General features: G+C 42.1%; 1 protein-coding gene across 2 annotated transcripts in view; it reads right to left on the reverse strand.

The window, feature by feature from the left end:
* ec (ubiquitin specific peptidase echinus) overlaps positions 1-24099 on the reverse strand; it is a 393787-nt gene that overhangs the window by 333244 nt on the left and 36444 nt on the right. The window contains exon 1 of one of the 2 annotated variants that reach the window (XM_019054636.2): positions 21546-22668. The exons of the other annotated variant lie outside the window; for it this stretch is intronic. The gene's annotated coding sequence lies outside the window, so the exon portion shown is untranslated. Of the gene's footprint in view, positions 1-21545; positions 22669-24099 lie in introns of those variants that run through there. 2 annotated transcript variants of the gene reach the window in all.

Here is a 24099-nt window from a genome sequence, read left to right on the forward strand (position 1 = left end):
ATAGATCCGCATTCAAAGATCGAAGGACCTATACTTCAGATTCTTCTGAAAATCGGGAATTTGATCAAATTCGACCGACAGAAGTACCACCGCATTAAAGAGAGTTATTACAATTTTTTTGGATGTGCTACTTGATGATGAGTTTAAATCGTCGTTTCCAAGACGAAGGAACATAACTCCATTTCAAAGCTGCCATATTGACTCAAATAATTTATTTATTATACAAAAATTTACCCGAGCAAACATCCAAAACCTTTTTGATTCTTGATCGAAGTGTGAGGAAAAATCAGTGAAATTTTCGGTGAGGAATGCCCAAGATTCTCTTGGTTACTTTGCAATTTGCGAGGGGAAATCAAACAACATTGAATTGGAGTTGGGTTTTTTCGTGAGGAAAACGACGAAATGTATGTTGAAAGTGTGGCAATTTTTGTGCGAAAAAAACACTGGACGCATTCCAAATCTTTCAAGACGAATGATTCAACTGCTGAAATTACTCATTTTTTTCGACTGGCACCTAGTGCACAGTGCTTGAAGAAATCATGCAAGCATTTAAAACTGCTATTTCATAAAGCATAAACTGACTATTTTTTTTTCAACTTTGAGGTTTTGACGAGAATAATAAGAGACTAGTTAAGCTCAAGACTACTCTGAGGTCAACGATTACTCGAAAAGTAGGTTGATCATTTTCTGCTCAGCTCAAGATAATTGTGGGCCCCCGCTTTTCGAGTTTCACACCTCTGCTCGGCAATTTAATTTGGAACTTGATTCAGGAACCGATGCTACCGCTAGGTCACGATACTTTCCGATGGCGTGGCGTGCTTTTCGATCTATCGATATTTCCCTATTTGAAGCTGTGGTGAATAATCGATTATTAAGGTGTTCGCTGCGAACATCCTGTCTATCGATACTTTTCTATAGGTTTAAAAGGCAGACCAATCGATATATAGCAAAGCACACCACACCACTGTTTCTTGCATGCGTGTAGGAGGGTACAGATACGAGAACACGCCTTTCAACAGAAATGCAGTGACGGAGAAAGGCCACTTTCATCAAAATTGACATCATACCCGAATCCTCGAATCTCTCAATCAACTGATCATTTCATACCTAGAATTTGGCCGGTGCTAATCACTACTCCCTGCTCACTCTGCCGCGCTAAGGAAAAACGGCGTATGAACCTTCAGGTGATGCCAAATTTCCTTCGGTAAATCACGAATTTTGGGGAAATTTGTGAATATTTTTCTTCCAATTTCTCGGGTAATTTTGTTCGCAATTTCACCTATAGTTTCTGAAAAGTTTAGGGAAAAAGTATCATGACTTTTCTCAAAAATAAACATTTTATCGAGGGAAATTTGGCAACTCTCTAAGGTTCATACGTCACTTTCTTCGGCAAGGCAGCACAGCTCTTCGACTCTGGGTTCCGGATCTCAGAGGCCAATTTTCATTCCGACACACACGCCCCGAGTCAACTCACGCATACTGGAGGAGCAAAAGGAAGAAAGAGTCGAAAGGGAAGGAGGATAAAAGGAAGAGAGAGGATTAGAATGGAAAGAAGAGGAGGAAGAAGGAAGAGAAATGGAAGGAACGAGGAATTAAATAAGTAAACAAAATGATATGAACGACGGGAGAGAGGGTAGAGGAAACGAGGACGGAAGAGAAGTAGAGGAGGAAGGCGAAAGGGATGGAGGAATAGAAGGGGTAAGGAGCGCAGGAAGATGAAGCCGAAGCGTAACATAAGTGAAGGGTGAAGAGGAGGAGGTGTAGGGAAGAGAAAATGATGATGAGGGCAAAAGAGGATGAGGAGACGAACGAGGAAATGAAATGTGAGGGGAGAGAAAAGAGAAAGGAGAGGAGAGAAAAACGAGAAAATCAGATTTTTAGGATTAAAGAAAAATTGAACTTCCTCACTTGCACGATCCAGGCAAGCGTTAATGTTTTGGAGGGGTTTACGAAGCTATGTCTTGTCTTGTCGGGCCGACATGGTTATTCGATAAGCGGGCCGCAGGGGCGGAGTTTTTCTACAGTGTACTTTGTGGACGGCCCCTAACTTTTGATTTTTCAATGTTCCCTGAAAAATCAACATTTGCCCAGGAGAGACGATCAACGTGGAATACGAGTCCACTGCGCGACTGGACGAACTGAGGACGGTCTGGTCTCGGTAGCGAGAGGCGTCGAGGCGTCGAGGCGTCTAGATCAGCACGTCTCACGTCGGGCGCGTGCCGTTCTAGGCGGCCGCGCGAGATCCACACTCCGCGATTATCCGGCCCCATCGCGAGCGATCGCGAGATCCAGCGAGCGGCTCCTATGTCCACCAACGAACGGTCTCGTCAGAATTGGGCGCGTGAATCCGCTCGCCGAGGTGCGAGGTGAGTCGGAGTGCGTGCCGCAATGAAAATTGGCCCCGGAGTCCCGAAACTCGAATCCGATGAGCTGTGATTAGCTCGGCGCTGGTCGAATTTCAGATGCAGTGGCGAGCTGAGAATAATCGAGTATCGATATTTCCCCATTTGATGCTATGGTAGAGAATCGATTATTAAGGTACCTGCATTGAAAAAAAAAAAAAAAAAAAAAAATCCCCAAAAAAAAAATCTCAAAAAAAAACCAAAAAAAAAATTTGGCCGTAGAAGCCGTTGCGGAGTGTGGCCAGCGCTGAACGCATATATAAGCGCCTGCCTGCCTGCCTGAATACTTCACGCATTGCGCATCCGGCGCCAAACTCGTATCAGCGCCCGCAAGACTGGCTGGATACTTCACACATTGCGTGCACACCAATGCCCGCAGCAATCGTTGAAGTTTCGTAGTTTCTGGTTGTCAAACCCACTGTTGTGGCACTATTAAACATTTTGCATTGACTCTTTGACGAGTAAAACAACTTTGATTCTATGCACTTTTGTCGTATTTGCCATTGTTGCCAAGTTATCGTCAAAAACCTGGATTTTCCGCTAATTTTGACGTCAACGTCAATCCGGGAGGCCTAAACGTTGACGAAAAAATTCAGGAATATTCAGACGTTATTTTTGGACCATTTCGCCACTTTTGTGCTACGTCCATTTTCAAAAGAAAAAAAAGCCCAAAAACGCTCCACCCTACCGTACATATGGACCAAATAGACATACCATCCGCGTTCCGGGCTCTGAGGCCGAAAGTTTCGAGTCCAGCACCAGGAACTTTCGAGTTAGATTGCCATCTTTTTAAGGCCCTAAAAGCTCCGTGACCTAACCTCAAGATTATCGACTTGTCCGTTCTCTCCCTATAGGTGCTCGGTATACTGTACAGACACAATTACAAATCGGGTCAGTACAGCAACTCGGCTCCCTCTCGTCTCGAGGCCATGAAAATCTGTAGACTCATCCGCCCTCCTTTACCGTAACATCGTTGCGGTCGATCCAAAACAGGGAAGAACTCTCCGGCTCTCCCGTCATCTTTTGCGATAAATCGATTGATCTGCCTTTCAACCCTACACGAAAGGATCGATAGACAGGATATCCGCAACGAACATCGTAAATTGTCGATTCTTTACCATAGCTTCCAATCGGAAAGTATCGATAATCGATCGTTCACACCTCGCCCCTGACGTCATCGTCTCGAGGTTGAGGCGAAGTTGGAGGACAAGGGGCTCATTAAGGGTCCGAGATCCTCGGAGGATCCCGATTCCTTCTTGGACCGCGACCGCGGGCACCGAACCGTGGTCAAGTCTCAAGGTCGACGACACGCGCTCGCGCCCTCGTCGCCCACGCATTGGCTAGCGTCTGGGTCTTGAAGTGACGTCATACTCCGCGGATTTAAATGGAATTCTTGACAAGTATGTCTTTCTGATGGTGCAGCGGGGAGGGGGGGGGGGGATCGAAGTCAGGATTTGCCACAAAAATCTAGAAACTAAATTCCTTGAGAATGGACCAATCACTGGAAAAAAAAAAAAAAAACACATTGGATCTAGAGTCCAGACTCTTAAAAACATCGACAAGAAAAAGTGCTCTTGATTCAATCAGAATCTAGCTTGAATCAAGTACCAAGCCTCTTAATTTAAGCGGATTTCGTTTTGATTCAAGCAAAAATCCGATGGAACCAAGAGTATATTATTTCGTGTCAATGTTTTCAAGAGTCTGGACTCGAGATCCAATGTGTTTTTTTCCCGGTGATAGACAAGGTACGAATTTAAGCATTCTGATACGTGTTTTCTCACCAAAATTTTACGCAGAACACGATTCGCGCAACGAAAATTACTGAAACCAACTCCTAACGAAGATATTAGCGTTTTTATTTCACATTGGTTGCTAGGAAGTTGAACTGCCCGCTCACAAGAAACTCAAAGCTCTACGTGAGTCAAATCGCGCACTATAACGGTTTCAACGAGCTTCTCAAACGAGCAATGTTCATTTCCCACCATGTGTTGTTCAAACTATAAGCAATTTGCTGCAGCTGAGCCGAAGCGTCAAGATTGAGGTTGCCAGAATTTTATATCGCAGAGATTGTCATGATAACGTTTAGCGCGCGATATGAATCGCGTAGAGCATTGCGAGTTTTCATGAGCAAGTGGTTTGAATTCACGCATCAGGAATCATTAAATTTCTTTGGAAGGAGTTGATTTCGGTAATTTTCGTTGTGCGCATCGTGTAATTTTGGTTAAGAATCAGGTATCAGAATGCTGAAATTTGTACCTTATCTTGTAGTCCATTGGAAATACGCCGGATGATAAAAGACATGAGTTAAAATGGATAGCATTTTGCAATTCGGAACTATAGGCAGAACGGTAGGTTTTTAGGAGAGCAACTTTTGCAAAAACCATTGGCGTTTTTCATCAAAACGATCAATGTTGCGGTTTGATGGTTCATTTTATAGCTATGGAGTTCCTTTAACACCCTGTGTTGACAGATTTGTCAAAAACATCACACTGTTGCCAATAATTACAAAAAAAGGCTATAGTTCCTTATTGCAAAATGAAGAATCCGGGGAAGCTCATTTTGCAATTAGGAACTATAGATTGTTTTAGCACTGACTGCATAGGGGAGACGACCCTGGTGTCACTATTACAAACTGGAGGGTTAACCCCAACAGAGAAAACACCCCTTCCTTCCATCATACGAGGAAGGGGGAAAGTGCATTGTCCCTGCGGAAAGATATTCTACAAAAAACAGGGTGTGCCAAAAATATGGATACCTACCGACTTGCTAATATTTCGAGAATGGTGACAAATATTAACATGCAATTTGGACGGGAGGGTTTATAGATTTGATTGACATGAATCGATCAAAAAATGAAAGCATGAATCGATCGACACCGACTCGATCGACAAATTATTGAAAAACCGGTGTTATGATTCCGACATGACCGACATGAATCGATCGAAAAGTTAGAACATGAACCGATTGACGTGATTTGATCGGCACTGATTCGATTGACGACCGTGAATCGATCAAAAACCAGCGAATCGATCCGCAAATCCGTGAATCGATTGACAACCCCGTGATTCGTTCGAAAAATCCGTGAATTGATCGATAAACCCTTGAATAGGTCAACAAACCCGTGAATCGTGAAATTTTGAAAATTCGAAAATCCAAGATTAAGGATGTGGCCTATAATGCTATCTCGGCTCCTGTTCGATCGATCATGCTGATTTTCGGGGTCAGGGGGTATTTATGGACGGGAAACTCGAATTTCAGGTCAAATTTTGAAAATTTAAAAATCCAAGATGGCGGATGTGGCCGAAAATGACCTTACTTGAGTAAGTATCCCTTGGGGGATCTTTCATTCCTCGGACACACGTTTAAAGGGGAGCTCAGAAGACGCAACCTCAAACTTGTTTTTCGTGGATTGAAATGCGAAAAATATCGGAGAAAATTATTGTGGCTTATGCGTAGTAAATACTTCAAAAAACGCAAAAATCAAAAATCACTGAAAAAGCTCAATGTCAAAATTTGAAAAATTTCAATTTTTCGAAACTCGGCTAGGAATTTGAGTTTCCCGGCCAAAAATACCCCCTATACAACCAAGATTCACCACGATAGGTCGAGCAGCCTGAGATAGCATTTTAGGCCACATCCGCCATCTTGGATTTTCAAATTTTCAAAATTTGACCAGAAATTCGAGTTTCCCGTCCAAAATCCCTAATAGCACAGTTACACAATGGAATGTTTTTAAAATGTTTCAAATTACGTCAATCTCGGATCAGTCATTGACATATGTTTCCAACAAATTTTCAAAACGAATACATGAAATGGGCAAGTTGGCCGTGTCTTTGAAACGTATTGAAAACAAATCGAAAATGTTTCTAATTGCGGTCATTCAAACTTTTTTAAAAATAAGTTGGAAACGTTTCAAACTTATTTCAAAAAGGCATAAATAACCCAACCGAAAAATGTGTGAGAATTGTGTCAGCTATGTGTTGTCAATATACTTATTGCAGTCCGTTCAATAAACTACATCAGAAAGGTTTCAAAAACATTTCAAAACCATTGCCACAGCTAAGCCTATGATTGAAACATATTTACGGAACATTTCTGCCACAATTTAGGTATATGAAAATCAATGAACCTTTATTGACATCTATCGGAAAAAATGTGTAATTGTGTCAATTTCTTTTTTAACGACCCAGGCACAGATTCATATTAGATTTGTGTACGATATGTTGGGAAAGGAGATCAACTAAATATTTTGGAAACATTTCTAAAACATATTTAAAACGTTGCTGCAGAAATTCTTGGAAGTTCGAAGTTTCTGAGAAATAAACCTGACATATTTCTGACACAATTTAGCAACGTTTCCAAGATCCTTCAAAAACATGTTTCAGAAACAACTGGCAGATATTTCGTATTTTTAATCTGATAAGGTACAGCTATATGTTGAATCTATGTATGAAACGTGACGGAATGGTATTTGAAACGCCCTCAGATTTTCGTGTACGGATTTCCCTCATTGCTCTCCAGTTGAAATACTCGTATCTCTCTCATTTAATTGATCCGCGGCGATCGTACGTCATAACCATTTATAAAATTAATTTAAACGCATAAGGGTAAGGAAATTTATTTCAGAAATGTGTCAGGAATAATTCAGTTAAACAAAACAGTGCCTTGATTGTCATTAAAACCTGGTGAACACAAGTTGAAAACATTTCTCAGACCTTTCTAAAAATTTTCCTAGATCAAACTGAACCCACCAGAGAGCGTTGACGTTTCATTTTCCAATTTTACCAAATTTTGGTTTATTTTTTTGTCTCAAGGTTTACTTTTTGGCTATTTAATTATGCAGAGTTAAAAATAGTTTTAAATTCTTGGTATGCATCGCATTTATCTACATAAGAGCTTATAAGTTGTGGATTATCTAAAATATTGAAACCGTACATCATGCTTTGCGTATACTTTTCTAAAGTGAGGACGTCCTAATCCCTCTGATAGTTTAATACTGATGGAGTGAACCCATAGTTCCATACTCTCCTTAGGCATAGTCTGTAATCAGGCCGCCCAGGCACTTGATTTGATAGCTATAATGCCTCCACGACGTTTGCTAAAACAGATGTCTGAAAATTTTTTTACGGTTAAGAAGTAGTGACATGCGGATGTATTCAACACAGAGTGGGCTCGTGTTTAACACTACATGGACTCTAGTGATTATACCGAAAATGTATCATAAACATTTAGAAAATCAGAGGGAAATCTGAGTTAAAGGCTCATTGTTTTACAAATGTGTCAGAAATGTGTCAAAAATGCACTGCCAACGGAGACCTTTGCCCATTGTGTCATTGAAATATGTAAAAAATGAATTCGAAACATTTCGGTGACACAATCTGCAAATGTTTCACAAACATAAAATGTGGTGACATGGGAATGTGTTGAACACAGAGTGGCTTCGTGTTTGACACTTCATTCGGGTTTTTAAAGTATCACGTGAAACATTTCAGAAATGAGGCTTGGTGTCATTGACACGTTTTAAAAACATCTCTAAGACTAGGTGTGCTATTACGGTACCTCCTGGTACCAAAAATCAGCAAGATCGATCAAACAAGAGCCGGGATAGCATTTTAGGCCACATCCGCCATCTTGGATTTTTGGATTTTCAAAATTTGACCAGAAATTCAAGTTTCCCGTCGAAAAATACCCCCGGATACCAAAAATCAGCAAGATCCATCGAACAGGAGCCGAGATAGCATTTTAGGCCACATCCGCCATCTTGGATTTCTGAATTTTCAAAATTTGACCAGAAATTCGAGTTTCCCGTCGAAAAATACCCCCCGGTACCAAAAATCAGCAAGATCCATCGAACAGGAGCCGAGATAGCATTTTAGGCCACATCCGCCATCTTGGATTTCTGAATTTTCAAAATTTGACCAGAAATTCGAGTTTCCCGTCGAAAAATACCCCCGGATACCAAAAATCAGCAAGATCCATCGAACAGGAGCCGAGATAGCATTTTAGGCCACATCCGCCATCTTGGATTTCTGAATTTTCAAAATTTGACCAGAAATTCGAGTTTCCCGTCGAAAAATACCCCCGGTACCAAAAATCAGCAAGATCGGTCGAACAGGAGCCGAGAATGCCGAGAAAGCATTATGCCGTCCTGTCTATAGTTCCGAATTGCAAAATGGGAAATCCGAGTTTCGCATTACGCAATAGGGAACCATAGTATAGGTCCCAATTGCAAAATGAACTTCGCGTGATCCTGCGACGGCAAATTTTTGCGGGGTCGCTGAAGCGGGATAAAAATTGTTTTTGAGGATTTTCTTTTTCTCAATAGTAAGTAAATACCCTCCTGATACGGAATTCATCATAAAAAAAAAATCGAAAATTTGACCCTAGTTCCTTATTGCATAAAGCTGTCCAAATAATCTTCAGGCAGAATACGCCAAATCCATTCTGAGGAGGAAATAAAGGCGAATCAACAATTTTTCCGTGACACTTTCGTCATGTTCCCTGACATTTTCAAGTTTTTTACGGATCAAAAAGCGTCAAATTTTTCATTTGGAGTTGATATCAGTAATTTTTGTTTCGTAAATCGTGTTTTGCTCGAAATTTTTACAATGTAACATGTATCCGAATACTTAAATTCGCACCTTTTGTGGTGGTCCATTACAAGTTACTATCCTCGGAACTTGAAGTTCCCCCACACGGATCATTAAGAAAGAGTGACAGACCAACCTTCTTCTTTGATCATTGATTTTTGGGCTCTTTTGAGCTTCATATGAGTGAATTTTTTTTTTCGGGGAGGTAGAGGGCCACCGGACTGCGTCCAAAATTTTGCGATAAATCAATCAAAGAGGAAGTTTTAAATTTTTTCAACTTCTTATTCTAAATATACACAAAAATTGGATTTCGCCGCCATTCATCAATTCTACACATGCTAAGCAAATCGGAGAAGAACAAGACATTCATTTTCAGAATCAGACCAAATCCCACATACCTAGTACAACGGCCAACAAAAACCACACAACGCAAAGAACACAAGAGTAATTAATCACCGATACGTTACCGTATTCAGAAATTCATTCAACACTCCACCAAATCGACAAAAAACATACGAGGCCCATCAGCCGATCCGGCCAACATGATTATTACAATACGATAGATCATCGACTTTCGGTCGCTTCGTGTGTGTCCAGCGTCCGGCCACTCATCGTCCGTTTAAAAAGCTCAGATTTCAGCTTCAATCTCGACCCCGTTAATTTCAAAAAGCGATTAAGTTCATGTTCCAGCCAGCATCAGCACAATCAGATTCTAATGGGGCTTAAGGCTCATCCGAAAAAACGTTTACCGGTTCGATTTTATTCTCCGTTCTCTCTCTGGGTTCCTTTTTTTCTCGCTCTAACTACGTAAAGTATGACAAGGCTATATGTATAAAATGCGTAATTTTCAGGCCTAGGACAGTTTTATCGAGATGATGGATGGACCGCGGGTGGGAATAATCCGTACTGGTCATCGAGTAGTGTCCGTCGCCAGATTTTTGTAAAAAGGAGTAAAATCCGTGCTTCCGGAGCAAAATTTGTTTCATATAATTCGTTCGATTCGCTCCATGAAACCGTTTTTTCGCTTCACAGAGTGTTTGGCAATTTTCGAAAATAAAGCTATATAACACTTGCAACATTCGGTTCCTGGAGCCGAGATTTAGGTCAATTCCAGTTTTTGAAATCGTCCTTGAGGTTACTTCCGGTTCATGAAACCCACTGGAAAAAAAAAACACATTGGATCTAGAGTCCAGACTCTTGAAAACATTGACAAGAAAAAATACTCTTGATTCAATCGGATTTTTGCTTGAATCAAAACGAAATCCGCTTAAATTAAGAGGCTTAGTTCTTGATTTAAGCTAGATTCTGACTGAATCAAGAGTACTTTTTCTTGTCGATGTTTTTGAGAGTCTGGGCTCTAGATCCAATGTGTCTTTTTTCCAGTGCTGTCCTTCTTGTTACTTCCGAGTACTTTACTAGCCCAAAAATTGGTTTAAAAAAAGAAAGCAAACTCAATTCTTCTATATTCCGATGCCTATAAGTTTGCACGTGAACATTAAAATACCTAAACTATCCTCTGCATTTCTCACGCTGGAAATTGACAGACGAATGTATCTTGAACACAGGATTCGGCTGGGACTCAATCAAATTCGTTGAAAGTTATGGTGGACCTAGGAAATGAATTTGACATCTTATGGTGTAACAAGAGATTCATCTTGATAATAATTTACGCGTTAAAATTTATGGAGACGTAAGCCATCATCTGTCTTTTTCTTTTGGTACTAGGCCCTTTTTTTTCTTTTCTTCTTTTTTACATATTCTCCGGTTTAAAGTTACGGAGAGCTATTTTATGGAAAATTCAGTGTGAATTTTGCTTAACTTTGATCTCTGAATATTGATTGTGTCAACGGTAGTCTCAGCATTTCAAACAGTGACTATGCGAACAGTGTCGTGCTTTGTGATGAATCTATTTGTCTACCATTTAATAGTATGGAAGGAAATCGATTATCCGAGTTTTTGCAAGGAACACCAAATAATCGATTTTTCTACACAGCCTCAAATATGATAATATCGAAGGTCGATGATGCCTGCCTCGCCACTGATCGAGAAACAGGTGGAAAAGGTGGGAAACCGAGAGACTTTTTTATTCCTGTTTTACATAAAACACGACAACACGGTTTTGGATGAACGCCAATTGATTATATACTCTCAGACCACTATTGATAGCCCTAACGGGTATTTCGGAAAAGAGACGTTTATCTTCCTCCGACGCCTCTCATTAGAGGGACAGAATTTTGATGATTCTTAATGTCTTTATTAGATAATTGATTCTGTGCCAAACTCACTCCTACATTATGTGAAGCAGAAACCTGAAATTTATGAAGAATACTAAAGTGAGAAAACCAGCAGTTGTGATGAATATTAAATCATCACTCATTCAGGAAAATGATCAAGGTCACGAATTAAGAAAAGTTTTACCTTCCAAAGTTAACTGCGTACATATTAAAGGTTGAGAGGGACTTATGAATGTAATTAGAGAGACCGTAATCTCCTATGGCCCTTGCGATAATTTTTCGGCCATGTTGAATGTTGCGTAGCATCCTAGTGCGCAAAGGTTCGACGGAACAACTTACAAAATGTTTCGTATCCTTTTCGAAGCGCGGAAGCTAAAAAAAAACGCATATTTCTCACGCAAATTGTGAAGTTAGAAATTCATTTCAGACTAGAGCCATTTTCAATAAGTTGAAACAACTCTTCGTTTTGCTCTACACTGGAAAAAAAAAAACACATTGGATCTAGAGTCCAAACTCTTGAAAACATTGACAAGAAAAAGGACTCTTGATTCAATCAGATTTACGCTTAAATCAAAAGGAAATCCACTCAAATTACGAGGCTTGGTTCTTGATTTAAGCTTAAACCTGATTGAATTAAGAGTATTTTTTCTTGTCGATGTTATAAGAGTCTGGACTCTAGATCCAATGTGTCCTTTTTCCAGTGTATAGTTTGCAGCAGACCCATTACGCAAATCTGAGCGTTGAATTCCGAGGGTAACTTTTACAGTATAGGTGCGGGATTTCTAAAATATATTGTCTCTCGACGTGATCACGTGCCGATGAATAACTCTTTGTTTACTCCGCCCATCCCGAACTACCGAAGTACCTCCCGAATCTTCACCCGAGAAGAGTAACCCAGCAGGTTAACTGTACACCGACCACGCTTGCCAGCTCTGGCAGAAAAACCCTACAATTTCCCACAGCTCCCGTAGGAACCTCGCAGCGGAACGACAACAACATCAATTGCGAAACGTAAACCATCGGATATCGATACTTCTCCGCTGAAACCTACGACAAAGAATCGATTGGTAATGATCGATCCATTTACACGGGTTTAAATGGAAGCGCAATCGATCCATCGCATCAACGACACGGACCCGGCCGCCCGGCGATCACGATCACACCATCACCGTACGATTCCGGAAATTCGGCGCCCGATAATTCCGTCCGCACGACGCGACACCGCACAGTGGATCGAGTCAATCGGAAAAAATTTGGAAACTTTAAAGCTCATTATTCCATTTATACAAAACTTTGAGGTTCTGAAAGTGGTTTCATTGGTCCCTCGTGAAATTTTCTACACTGAAAAAAAAACTCCGGCCGTGGGAGCCGCAATTACGGGCTGTATAGACATACCGTTCGTTCCGGGCTCAAGGCCGAAAATTCCGGCTGCTGGAGGCGTAGCTTCGATTGCTCTGGGTTCAGAGGCCGAAGCTACGGCTCCAGCAGTCGGAATTTTCGGCCTTTGAGCCCGGAACGGACGGTATGTCTATATAGCCCGTGTTTTCTTCAGTGTACAAATGGCATCCAGGATGTCTACCAGAACAGGCTGGCCAAAAATCAGTGCTTTCACAGTATTGTTTCAGTACATTCCCAAAAAATTCAGTACCTCCCCAACAGGCTAATCCCGTACTTTTTCAGCACCTCCAATCAACGAAATTCGGGAATTTCAAAAATTTGAATTTTTTCCTCAAATGGCGACAAAAATGACGAAAAAATTAAAAAATTCCGGACCTCCATGCGGAATTTGCGTACTTTTTCAATTCTTCCGGACCGCCCTTAAAAAAACAGGACCATTTCCGGACTTTCCGGAAATTCCGGACTTGGAGACACCCTGGGCATCCATTGAAAATTTAAAATTTGACGAATTAAACAAACATGAAAATTTACAGTTTTTGTCAAGAATGTTGTCTCCCACCTCTCTGATTGGCTCGATACATTGTGCGCCGCGCCGTGGCACGCGCCCCCCTCCCCTCCCCCGGGGAGGTCGTGGAATTCGGGAGTGCACCGACGATGCCTACCGGTGAGCGACCCAACACAATGGCCGAATTCCGATCGGCGCGCGCTGAAAGGACGCCATCGCCGCGGTCTACCCGAGCGGTACTGTTATGTTTATCGACGGGATTCATCTTCCGAATTCACATGATTTGAATTTGAGCGGGCGCGGGAGGTGTATGCACGCGGCGTGCGCGTCGAGACTCGAGAGCTTTGCGGGGTTTCCGTGAGGCACTGGGAGGCTGACGAAAAGCCCGAATGGGTCTGCTAGAAACGTTGGCACGGGGCGAACAGAGAGCTGCTTCTTCTTGAGGTTCGCACCGGGCGAAAAATAGAGCTGCTTCTCTATGAAGTTGGCATTGGGCAAAAAAAGAGCTGCTTCTTTTTGAGGTTGGCATAGGGCGAACGAAAAGCTGCTTCTTTTTGAGGTTGGCATTGGGCGAAAGAAAGAGCTGTTCCTTTTTGAGGTTGGCAATGGGCGGAAAAAGAGCTGCTTCTTTTAGAGGTTGGTATTGGGCGAAAAAGAGAGTTGCTCCTTGTTGAGGTTGGCACAACACAAAACACGAAAATCGCAATATGCATACTAAGAAAGTCTGAAATCTCCCGACTTCATAATCTGAAGCCAAGAGAAACTTAAGCATGTCTAAGCTTGCCGCTGCTAAAAGAACACACAGTTAAAAATTTCCACGTATACGGTTACTTTTAGTTACTTCTTTCTGGTCAGATCAACCAAATCAAAAGAACTTGGTTGATCAACCAAATTAGTACAATCTCCATGAGAATCATCATGATCCAATGCGGTACTTAAACCCCCGCTGGACGCAACTAAACTCGTACCGCGACGTCTTTGGAGGTCCCTTTTGAAGAAGATGCTAACGACGTCGCGGTCGTCGCGGCGGCTTTTCACCCTGTCAACGGAGTAAACCCGTGCCTGGGAGGGGGAAGGGGGGGCGTCGGGGGAGACGAAGAAAAATGAACGTTGCCCGTGATAACGCGCCGCATCCATTCGAATGCACCTCGCGCGCGTCCGTGGATATTTGTTTAATTTCATTCTTATTGCTCTCCATTCTTTGGCATTCCTCCTTTTGTCGAACGGGGTGCGAGCCTTGCATTCCTCTCTTTCGAGGCGATATGGGAGGGTTGACCATGCTGCCGTGCTAAGGAAAAACGCCGTATGAGTCTCCAGACGTTGCCATATTTCCTTCAATGAAAATCGAATTCGTTGAGAAAATCCTGAATATTTTTCCTCCGACTTTCAGGCAATTTTGTCTAAAATTGAATCTAAAACATCTTAGAATTTCAAGAAAATACATCCATAGCTTCCCTCAGTTCCCTCAAACATAAATATTTTAGTGAAGGAAATTTGGCAACAGCAGAATACTCATACGGCGTTCTTCCTCAGCAAGGCAGTATGGGCTAAGGATGGAAATGAACATGTCTTGATGCTGATGCGCAATGAGAGAAAGCGTTCTATTCTTCAAAACTCCGTTTGAAATCAAAATCTCGCTCGATGGGGTTGAAAAATAATAACCTTATCCAATGCCGATATTCAGTCTATTTCCAACGTTTATCAACAATAGAGCAACTTCCGTTTAGGTAAAATCTGAAGGTTGACAACTTGTCGGGAGTTTCGTTACGCAAACTGACCGAAGTTTGAGAAACTTGTTTGGCTCCTGACGTCACCCGAAGTTCATCATCCACCAAGAAGGTATAGGTCAACAGCCGAAAAAAGTGTGATAACTGTTGCTCCCTTATAATTGTCCATGAGGAAGAGTTGAATCCCCGAATGTAAAAGCTTCCACCTGTCGCCTAGAGGCCAAAGGAGGGTCCCTTGTCTCTGCTTTCGACACTCAGCAAATATTCGCGAGAAGGCGTGTGACCTTCTATGATATCCTAGCAAGCGATAACTCGGATCACTCATCGCAGCGATGACTTTCACCGGTGCAGCGGGATAAAATTCGCGTCGCGTCGCGTCGGGTGGGAGTATTATTTACACGGATCCGACGCGGAAATCGCGTCATCGCCCGACGACGGTGAGAGTGAGGCTGGGCTGCGGTTCCGATCGACGACAATGAAATAGGTTAGTTCCGGTTGAGGGAGCGGGGCTCGTCTGGCCTGGCGCCTCCCCCGCCTGGAACTGCGGAACGGCGAAATGTCAACATCCAGCCATGGTCAAAGCCAGTGGGACATCGCCGCGCGAAAGCTCAGATCTTCGACCGCGAAGACCATTTGACCAGCTTTAATTTATAATTCCGTTAAAAAACAATAAATTTCAAATTTTGAGAAATTTATTCGAGCCTTTTGAAATTTAATTAAATTGTCCTTTCCATCTCTGATCAGGGCTGAAGTCCCTACGTAGTAGGAGTAAAGCGTATTGCCGTTTCAGACTTCTTCATTGGAAAAAAAACACATTGGATCTAGAGTCCGGACTCTTGAAAACATTGACAAGAAAAAGGACTCTTGATTCAATCGGATTTAAGCTTAAATCAAAAGGAAATCCGCTCAAATTAAGAGGCTTGGTTCTTGATTTGAGCTTAAATCTGATTGAACCAAGAGTATTTTTTTCTTGTCGATGTTTTTAAGAGTCTGGACTCTAGATCCAATGTGTTTTTTTTCCAGTGTTAGCATGTAAAAACTTTAAAAACAGGGGCTTTCTAACTTTTCCGGCGCACGGTGGATCGAGTCATTCAGAGAGGTCGGACATGAAATTTAGAACTAAAATTGCAAATTTTCATGTTTATTTCGCCACATTTTTAATTATAAGCGGTGCATCTAGAAGAAAATTTTACGGAGAAACCAATGGAACTACTTTTTGAACCTCAAAGTTTTGCATAAATGGAGTTATAAGCTTTTAAAGTTTCCAAATCTTGTCCGACTTCTCCCATTGACTCGATTCTGCGGCGTTACATACCTTCGTACGGGAAACGACGAACCGTTTCAAAACATAAAGGCCGCTAGACAGTTTACACTTCTATTGAACCACTATAAGAACCACCCATTTTAATAACCGATGGCATCGCTCCACACTCCTTATTATCCGTTTGTCTCTCAATTTCAACAATCAGCCTGCTGGAATGTGCCGTATGGCCTTTATTAATATCCGGCCCTGATACGCATCCTCGCATACCGGCGGGATTTGCATCGATGACGTCACAGAAACGCGAGACAAAGGCTCGGAATGCATCTCCCGGAATTGCAGCATCCGTTGCATGCGGATTTTTGCGCGCTGAGTCCACCACGTGCAAACCGCCGCGCGCTGACAAAGGAGCCAGAAAATCCACCGCGACAACCGTTGAAATCGAACGTCTCAATTAATCTGATGAACCGTAGAATGTATGTATTTCAATGGACCTCCAAGGCTCATTAGGAAGTAAACTTATTATATTTTAACATGGGAGGATTAATGTATCACTTTTACTCGGGCATTTCTCCGCGCTACATTCCTCGCGACTGCGCACCTCTCGGCCGGCTAATTGCGGGTGATACATACAGTGGCGTGGCGTGAACTGCGATGTATCGATTGTTATACCATTTGAACCTATGGTAAAGAATCGATTATGAGGTGTTCGCTGTGAACACCCTGTTTACCGATCCTTCTCCATAGGTTTAAATGGCATGACAATCGATGTATCGCAGTTCACGCCACGCCACTACTAATTGCAGGTGATACATACCGCAACTATTCCCGGGGATTAGCCGAGATCAGCACTTGGTCCGTGATCTAGGCGTTGTGTTTTCTCTAATCGAGTTGAGGCGGTTTGGACGAAAGTGTATCTCTGATTGTAGCGAATTAGCCGGAAAAAACAGTCCGATACCGGGTGCCTTTCGGAGCGGTGAAAGTTGATACGAGTCTTAATAGGACGGATGGTTATTTTTTTAGCTCTGCTCAATTGAGGAATGTAATGTGAAATTCATGGGAAACAGAATGCGCGAAATAGATGCGAGTGTTTTCGACTGAAGGGAATGGAGTTGTTGCATGTGTGAGGGATTTGCAATTTGACAATTTATTCTGGTGTAAAAGTTCGCGAGAAACACGATGGTGCCACTGGTTTTCTCTGAAATCAACTCCCAAGCTCAAAAAAAATACTCCGGTACATTACCGAAGTGCCTCGATGTCTGACCCGAACTTCGGCAGCTGGACCTCAAGTTTTTAGATACGTGATCCGAAAACTTCAGAGACTCATATGACTTCAACTTCGGGTCCCACGCACGAAGTTTTTTTCTCCGTGTAAGGAGTGCGGAGCGATGTCATCGGTTATTAAAATGGGTGATTCTTACAAGATTGAGATGGCAATACCCTCCCGCTCTCTGCCGTAATACAGTTGCTCTAATCATCAAGGGATTGACAGGTCCATTTAGATCGTGTAAAAAAAATAATTTTGGAAAAAGGAGAAAAAAAATTAAAATTGCATACCGCCGAGTAAATACATTTAGATTTATAGTTGTAGAGATTGATCTACTGTACTGCTGCTGCAGGCGAAAATCAGCAGAGCCTTGCGACTGTGAATGGTGCAAGTCTCGTACGTACGCTGCCATTCTAAGTAAAAACACCGCATGGACATTCACAAAGCTGCCAAATTTCTTCTCCGAAAAGATTTATTTTTGAGGAATGTTATGAATATTCTTCCTTGATATTCACAGTCTCTCTAGATCAAATTACGAACGAAATCTAGTGGCAAATCGGAGGAGAAATATTGGCAATTTTTCCTGGAAAATCGTGATTTGTCGAAGGGAATTAGGCAACGCCTGATGGCTCATACGCAGTGGCGTGGCGTGAATTGCGATATATCGATTGTTATGCCATTTAAACCTATGGAAAAAGATCGATAAATAGGGTGTTCTGCAGCGAACACCTTAATAATCGATTCTTTACCATAGGTTTAATGGCATAAACAATCGATATATCGCAATTCACGCCACGCCACTGCTCATACGGCGTTCTTACTTAGGACGGCAGTGCGAGCCCTAACTAGGATTCAATTGAACTCGGACAAGTCTAGAACTTCGAGACGGGGAACGATTGCTGGAAGCTTTTCGAATCTTGCGGTAATTGATTTGTTGATAACTTCACTGCATATTGCCTCCACAACAACCAATTTGCATTCAATTTGTACGAGAGGCTTTGGTATTTACCCGGCGACGCTGCCAGAGTGGATGTTTCTTCCTGCGTCAATGGTATTCTGGTGGTGAAAGTAGAGTCCCTTTATACCCAGAGTAACGACAACTCGATTATCAGCTGACTGGCAGCCGACCTTGGCTGGCCATGGAGGCCGAAACTAGTGCACTCAAACGAACGATATTGGAGGATAAGGATCAGGAATCCTGCGATGTCTGTCACACAGAAACAACAACATCAACAAATTGATCAATTAAAAAGAAAATGAGATTGGTTTGTGAATAATTTCTTAATCTATTTTCATTTTGGAGCGATGGCAATAACAATTTACTCTTGATAAACCACAATTAGGTAATATTTTCATTATTAATGTTCACATACGAGGTACCGCCATCTTGGTGCACTAGTTTCGGCCTCCATGAGCGAGAACCAATCAGAATTGGATTTTTTTTTAGGCCACTTTCAGCCCAATCCTGGCCCAACCAAAAGTGAGTTGTCGTAACTCTGGGTATAAAGGGACTCTAGGTGAAAGTAGAGAAAGATAACACAAATAACAACACAATCATTTCCGTCATTCTTTCCTGAATTTTTCTTTTGAAAAATGAACTACCTGTTAAGGTCATTAATTGAAACACTTTAGAAGCTGAAAACGAGGGAACTTTCAAATTTTTAGGGGCGGGAACTTTACCAGGAATTCCCGACCAAAATTTGCTTTCCCGGAAAACTTTGACGGACACAGACTTTGGCCACAGTAAGCAAAGTTCGATACCATCCAATGACCGAATGCTTTAATTGCCTGGACCAGAACAAAGGTATTTCTGAAGGATCGAATTTTTCCCCAGTGGGGACACTCACAATTAGTGGCGTGGCGTGCTTTGCGATAAATCGATTGATTTGCCGTTTAAATTTATTGTAAAAGATCGATAAACAAAGTGTTCGCAACGAACACCTTAATGATCGATTTATCACCATGGCCGCGAATGGGGAAATATCCGGCAATCGATCATTCACGCCTCGCTACTCTGCCGCGCTAAGGAAAAACGTCATATGGACATTTGAGAGTTGCTAAAGGTCCCTGGACAAAACATGTACTCTTAACGAAACTTATGGTTTTTTCCTTGAAATTTTCCTATATTTTAGATGAAATGGAGATGTTGCATGTGTGAAAGATTTGCGCTTTGAAAATTGATGCTTTTGTAAAAGTTCGCGAGAGACACGATGGTGCCACTGGTTTTCTCTGAGATCGACTCCCAAGCTTCAAAAAAACTCTCAAGTTGAGGCCAACATGGAGGGGATATCCCGCGCTATCCTTAGAGTCCACCTCTACATCGCAAGACAAACTCTCCATGCAAATATAGGGAGCAAATACATCGACAGGACTGCCACTTTATTTGGGGTCTCCAAAACTGAAAACACGGCATACGGCAACCCTGCTAATGTATTTGCTCCCTATCCTTACATGGAGGGTTTGTCTTGATGCATAGGTGGACTCTCAGGATAGCGAGGGGCATCCCCTCCATTTTGGCCTCAACTTGAGAGCTTTTTTTGAGCTTGGGAGATGATTTCAGAGAAAACTAGTGCGGCACCATCGCGTTTTTCACGAACTTTTACAAAAGAGCAAACAGTCACATCGGAAATTCCTCACATATGTAACATCTCCATTTTCCCCGGTAAATTCGTTTTTCATTGAAGGAAAAATGCAACGTCTGAAAGCTCTTACAGCGCTTTTCTTTATCACGGCAGTACTGGTCACAAACCATCACATCTCCCGTTTCCATGACAAAGGCGTTTTGTGGCAAGCTTGGGTGGCAACCTTGGGTCGTTTGGCAAACGTCAAGCCGAGTTGAGAAACCGAGCAGAAAACGGATTGGCACGGAACATGCAGCGAGCGATGTTATCGGGCAGTTTGAGAGGTAATCGACTTGCCTACATGCTAACTGCCACCACGCTTACTCAACATCGAGTTAAAGCACGCTCCGATATTCTTTCTATTCTTTCTTCGAATCAATTTTAAAGAGCTTGCGAGTTTACGCAATGGGAGAGGTATTTGGGAGGGAGTTAAAACGGTTTGCGCTACTGGTGGTGGAACTAGGACGAGTCTCCTGCCAGCGCTAACTTCCAGCATTGCGGCTGAATCCATGATTTCTGCCAAGACCCAAATCTGATTAGAATGATACAAAAGCATAAGAGTACCGCGCAACGCATACTGCCGCGATGGTAAAAAAATACATTGGATCAAGAGTCCAGACTCTTAAAAACATCGACAAGAAAAAATACTCTTGATTCAATCGGATTTAAGCTTAAATCAAGTACCAAGCCTCTTAGTTTGAGCGGATTTCCTTTCAATTTAAGCTCAAATCTGATTGAATCAAGAGTCCTTTTTCTTGTCAATGTTTTCAAGAGTCTGGACTCTAAAACCAATGTGTTTTTTTTCCGGTGCGCGCTAAGGAAAAACGCCGTATTAGCCTCCAGGCGTTGTCAAATTTCTTTAGATAAAACACGAATTTCCCGGTAAACTTCTGAATATTTTCCTCCCAAATTTGAAGATAATTTTTCTCGCAATTTCACCTATATGTTCCTGAAAATTTCAAGGAAAAATATTCATAACTTTCCTCAAAAATAAACATTTTATCGAAGGAAATTTGGCAACTCTCGAATGTCCATACGGCGTTCTTCCTTAGCACGGCAACATAGGTAATGCCAGAGGCACGAAGCGCCTTGGGGGGTAGGACCGCAAAGAGGTCAGGGGTCCAAGATCCCTATATCACATAAAGAATAATCACATGTTCATTTAAACTAAAGAAACGATTTTTTGGCATCCGAAAGTGATGGCCGATTTTGTGGCAACGATTTTATCGAGGTCGACGAATTAAAAATAATAAATGGCAGCTTCTGCAGATTAACAGATGCAGAAAAGAAGTAAAGAGGGCACACCTGCTATCCTGCAATATTTAGGGCTGCCCTCTTGACTTGCAGTCAAAAAAGGTAAGTCAAACGATTGAGTAAATTCTTGAAGGTGCATGCATAAAAGTGTGAATTAATTATGCAAAATTAGAGTGACCTCAACAACTCGAATATTAGACGACCAAATTCCAAGATTATAATAAGGTTAAGCCGCTTGTTGACTGACCACTTCAAAAATAATGATACCTACAAGCAAAGAACTGACCTTTCAAAATTGTTATCCAGCTTGATTGATGAGCAAGATAATAGTACGTCCAAACGTCACGCACAACACAGTCACCCTAACTACAGTTTCAGGACCGACGAAACCAATCGTTTGACAGCTTTAGAAAAAATCAAACAGCTTCAAAATTTTTTTGAATCTCCGGTTTAGCTCTCTAGAACGACCGCACCAACGGATTTCCTTCGTATCGAAAAATCATTGAGTCAACGATAACATGCCAGACCACACGAGATCCAATGTAAACAAACCGCAGAGATGTAAATACCGGAGATGCAGTTCGCCTCTGCACGCGATTATGCGATTTTTCGAGGTTCTGATCGACAGCTTTCACCGAAAAATCCAGAGTGGACAGCTAGAATATCCAGCGGTAAAATTAGGTGATTTTATTATCACAATTTGATAAGCACAATCAATTCGATATCATTTCAGCATGTTACAATATTCCGACGGCCGCGTTCCGAAATGATAAGCACGCAAAAAGCCAAAAATCTGCGCTCAGTAGGTCAGAAATTAAGCACGAAAACACTGAAGAGCTTTTCAAATTTTGAAACACGGGCGTGCCTTCGAAATCTTATGAATGGGCTGAAAAATCTAAGCACACGGTATTCAGCACAACTTTTTCGTGGAGTATACACTTTCCATGGGTTGCACAAGAGATTCACAGTTAGAACACTGAATTAATTAGCATATCTCGCGAAAAAGGTTGAGGTTAGGTTGTTAGCGTAATGTAAACAAACCGAAACACAAGAGCTCCCTCCCGATTTTCGCACACTTTTCCGATCAGCCACGTTCTAAAAACACACCATAACGGATTCGCGATGTCGTGGAACACTTAACCTGCTCGAGAACTGCCGAAATCCTGCATCGAACACATGGACTCTACAGGTGGTCGCAATGTAAACAAACTCTAAACCACGTGTTTACCGCCGATTTTCGATCGGAAGGCGGCGATTTCGCACTGAAAAAGTTTCACGGACGAGATTTGCGAGGACGGAAGCCAAAAATTTCGTTAATTCGAGCGAAGAAACACCAAAAATCGAGTAATTTTAGCGGAGCGCGTCGGTCGGGACGCCAACACAGGTGAGCTGGTGCGGTAAATAACCACAGTACTGACGGCTAAGGAAGCAGGGCCGACGAACGAACACCACGCCACTGCAGCCCCCCCCCCCCCCCCCCCCGGCACCACCGCAGCCGCCGCTGCTGGCCAGGCGTTGTGGTCGCTGTTGACAGCGTTCGCTCACACACACATACGCGGTCTTGCAAAACGGGATGGACGGTTATTCGGGATTTCGAAGGGACCCCGCATCCGCCATGCGTTGCGTTGAGGGGTTTTTGAGAGAATTTCCTTGAGACCGCTGGTCTTGTGTGAAGAGCACTGGAAAAAAAACACATTGGATCTAGAGTCCAGACTCTTGAAAACATTGACAAGAAAAAATACTCTTGATTCAATCAGATTTTTGCTTAAATCAAAAGGAAATCCTCTCAGATTAGGAGGCTTGGTTCTTGATCGAAGCGAAAATCCAATTGAATCAAGAGTATTTTTTCTTGTCGATGTTTCTAAGAGTCTGGACTCTTAATCCAATGTGTTTTTTTTTCCAGTGAGTGGAAATTCAGTGGCCGGTGAGTGCCATCGGACCGCGTCAAGCAGAAAGGAACGATTGCCAAATTTAATTGAGCGATTTAATTTTTTACCAGAGAACGTTTGTGCGGATGCCTTTGGAAATTTTGGAGAATTTGCTTCGTGCTATGCAGGAAATTCACCGAAATTAGCACAAAAATCCGCACAACCGTTTTCATGTAAAAAATTGAATGGCCCAATTAAATTTGGACATTGCTGATGTGGGTTGGTTTCTTTCTGCTTAACGCGGTCCGATTCGCTGTGAAAAATTATTTTGAAAACACCGTACATTTCTAAGGGAGCGGTTTAAAAAAAACTGCAACCGGATACCCGAGCTACGGAAACCTTTTTGTTTTTTTCTCACGGAAAATGCCACAATGTGCCTTTACCAGTTTTTTTTAATCGTATTACCTTCAAAAAAAATTGCACGAATTCAAAAGTACATTTAAGATTTTGGTACTGCATATTTGGCTATTTATATTGTGTGAAAATCGATGTGAGGGATTTTCAAAAAAAGACGCAAATTTCTTATCACACTTTTTCACTTTAACGTCAAATTCACGACAATTTTACACTTTGAGAACTCTTCATAGAGACAGACAGTTCACGTTGATACGACTATTCGACCACAAGGATTCGTGGAAGCTCGTGTTAATTACCGAAGTACACCGAGTATTGCGGACAAACTACCAGTGCATTTGAATCACCTCTCCACTTTCAGTACAAGTATATTTTCGGCGTGCTCTGAATTAACGAGACATTTAAGATGACAAATTTATTCAACCGTGGGAACTCGTGTTGCCTACTCTAAAAATTTAGGGCGAATCGACACGGCGATACAGTAACTTTTCCCAGTTTTGTAAAAAGCCATTGGTGTGTTCCGAGTAAGCGCGATATTTCAAGATGATACCACTATTC

This window comes from Bemisia tabaci, chromosome 9, assembly GCF_918797505.1.
Source record: "Bemisia tabaci chromosome 9, PGI_BMITA_v3".
Classification (NCBI taxonomy): domain Eukaryota; kingdom Metazoa; phylum Arthropoda; class Insecta; order Hemiptera; family Aleyrodidae; genus Bemisia; species Bemisia tabaci.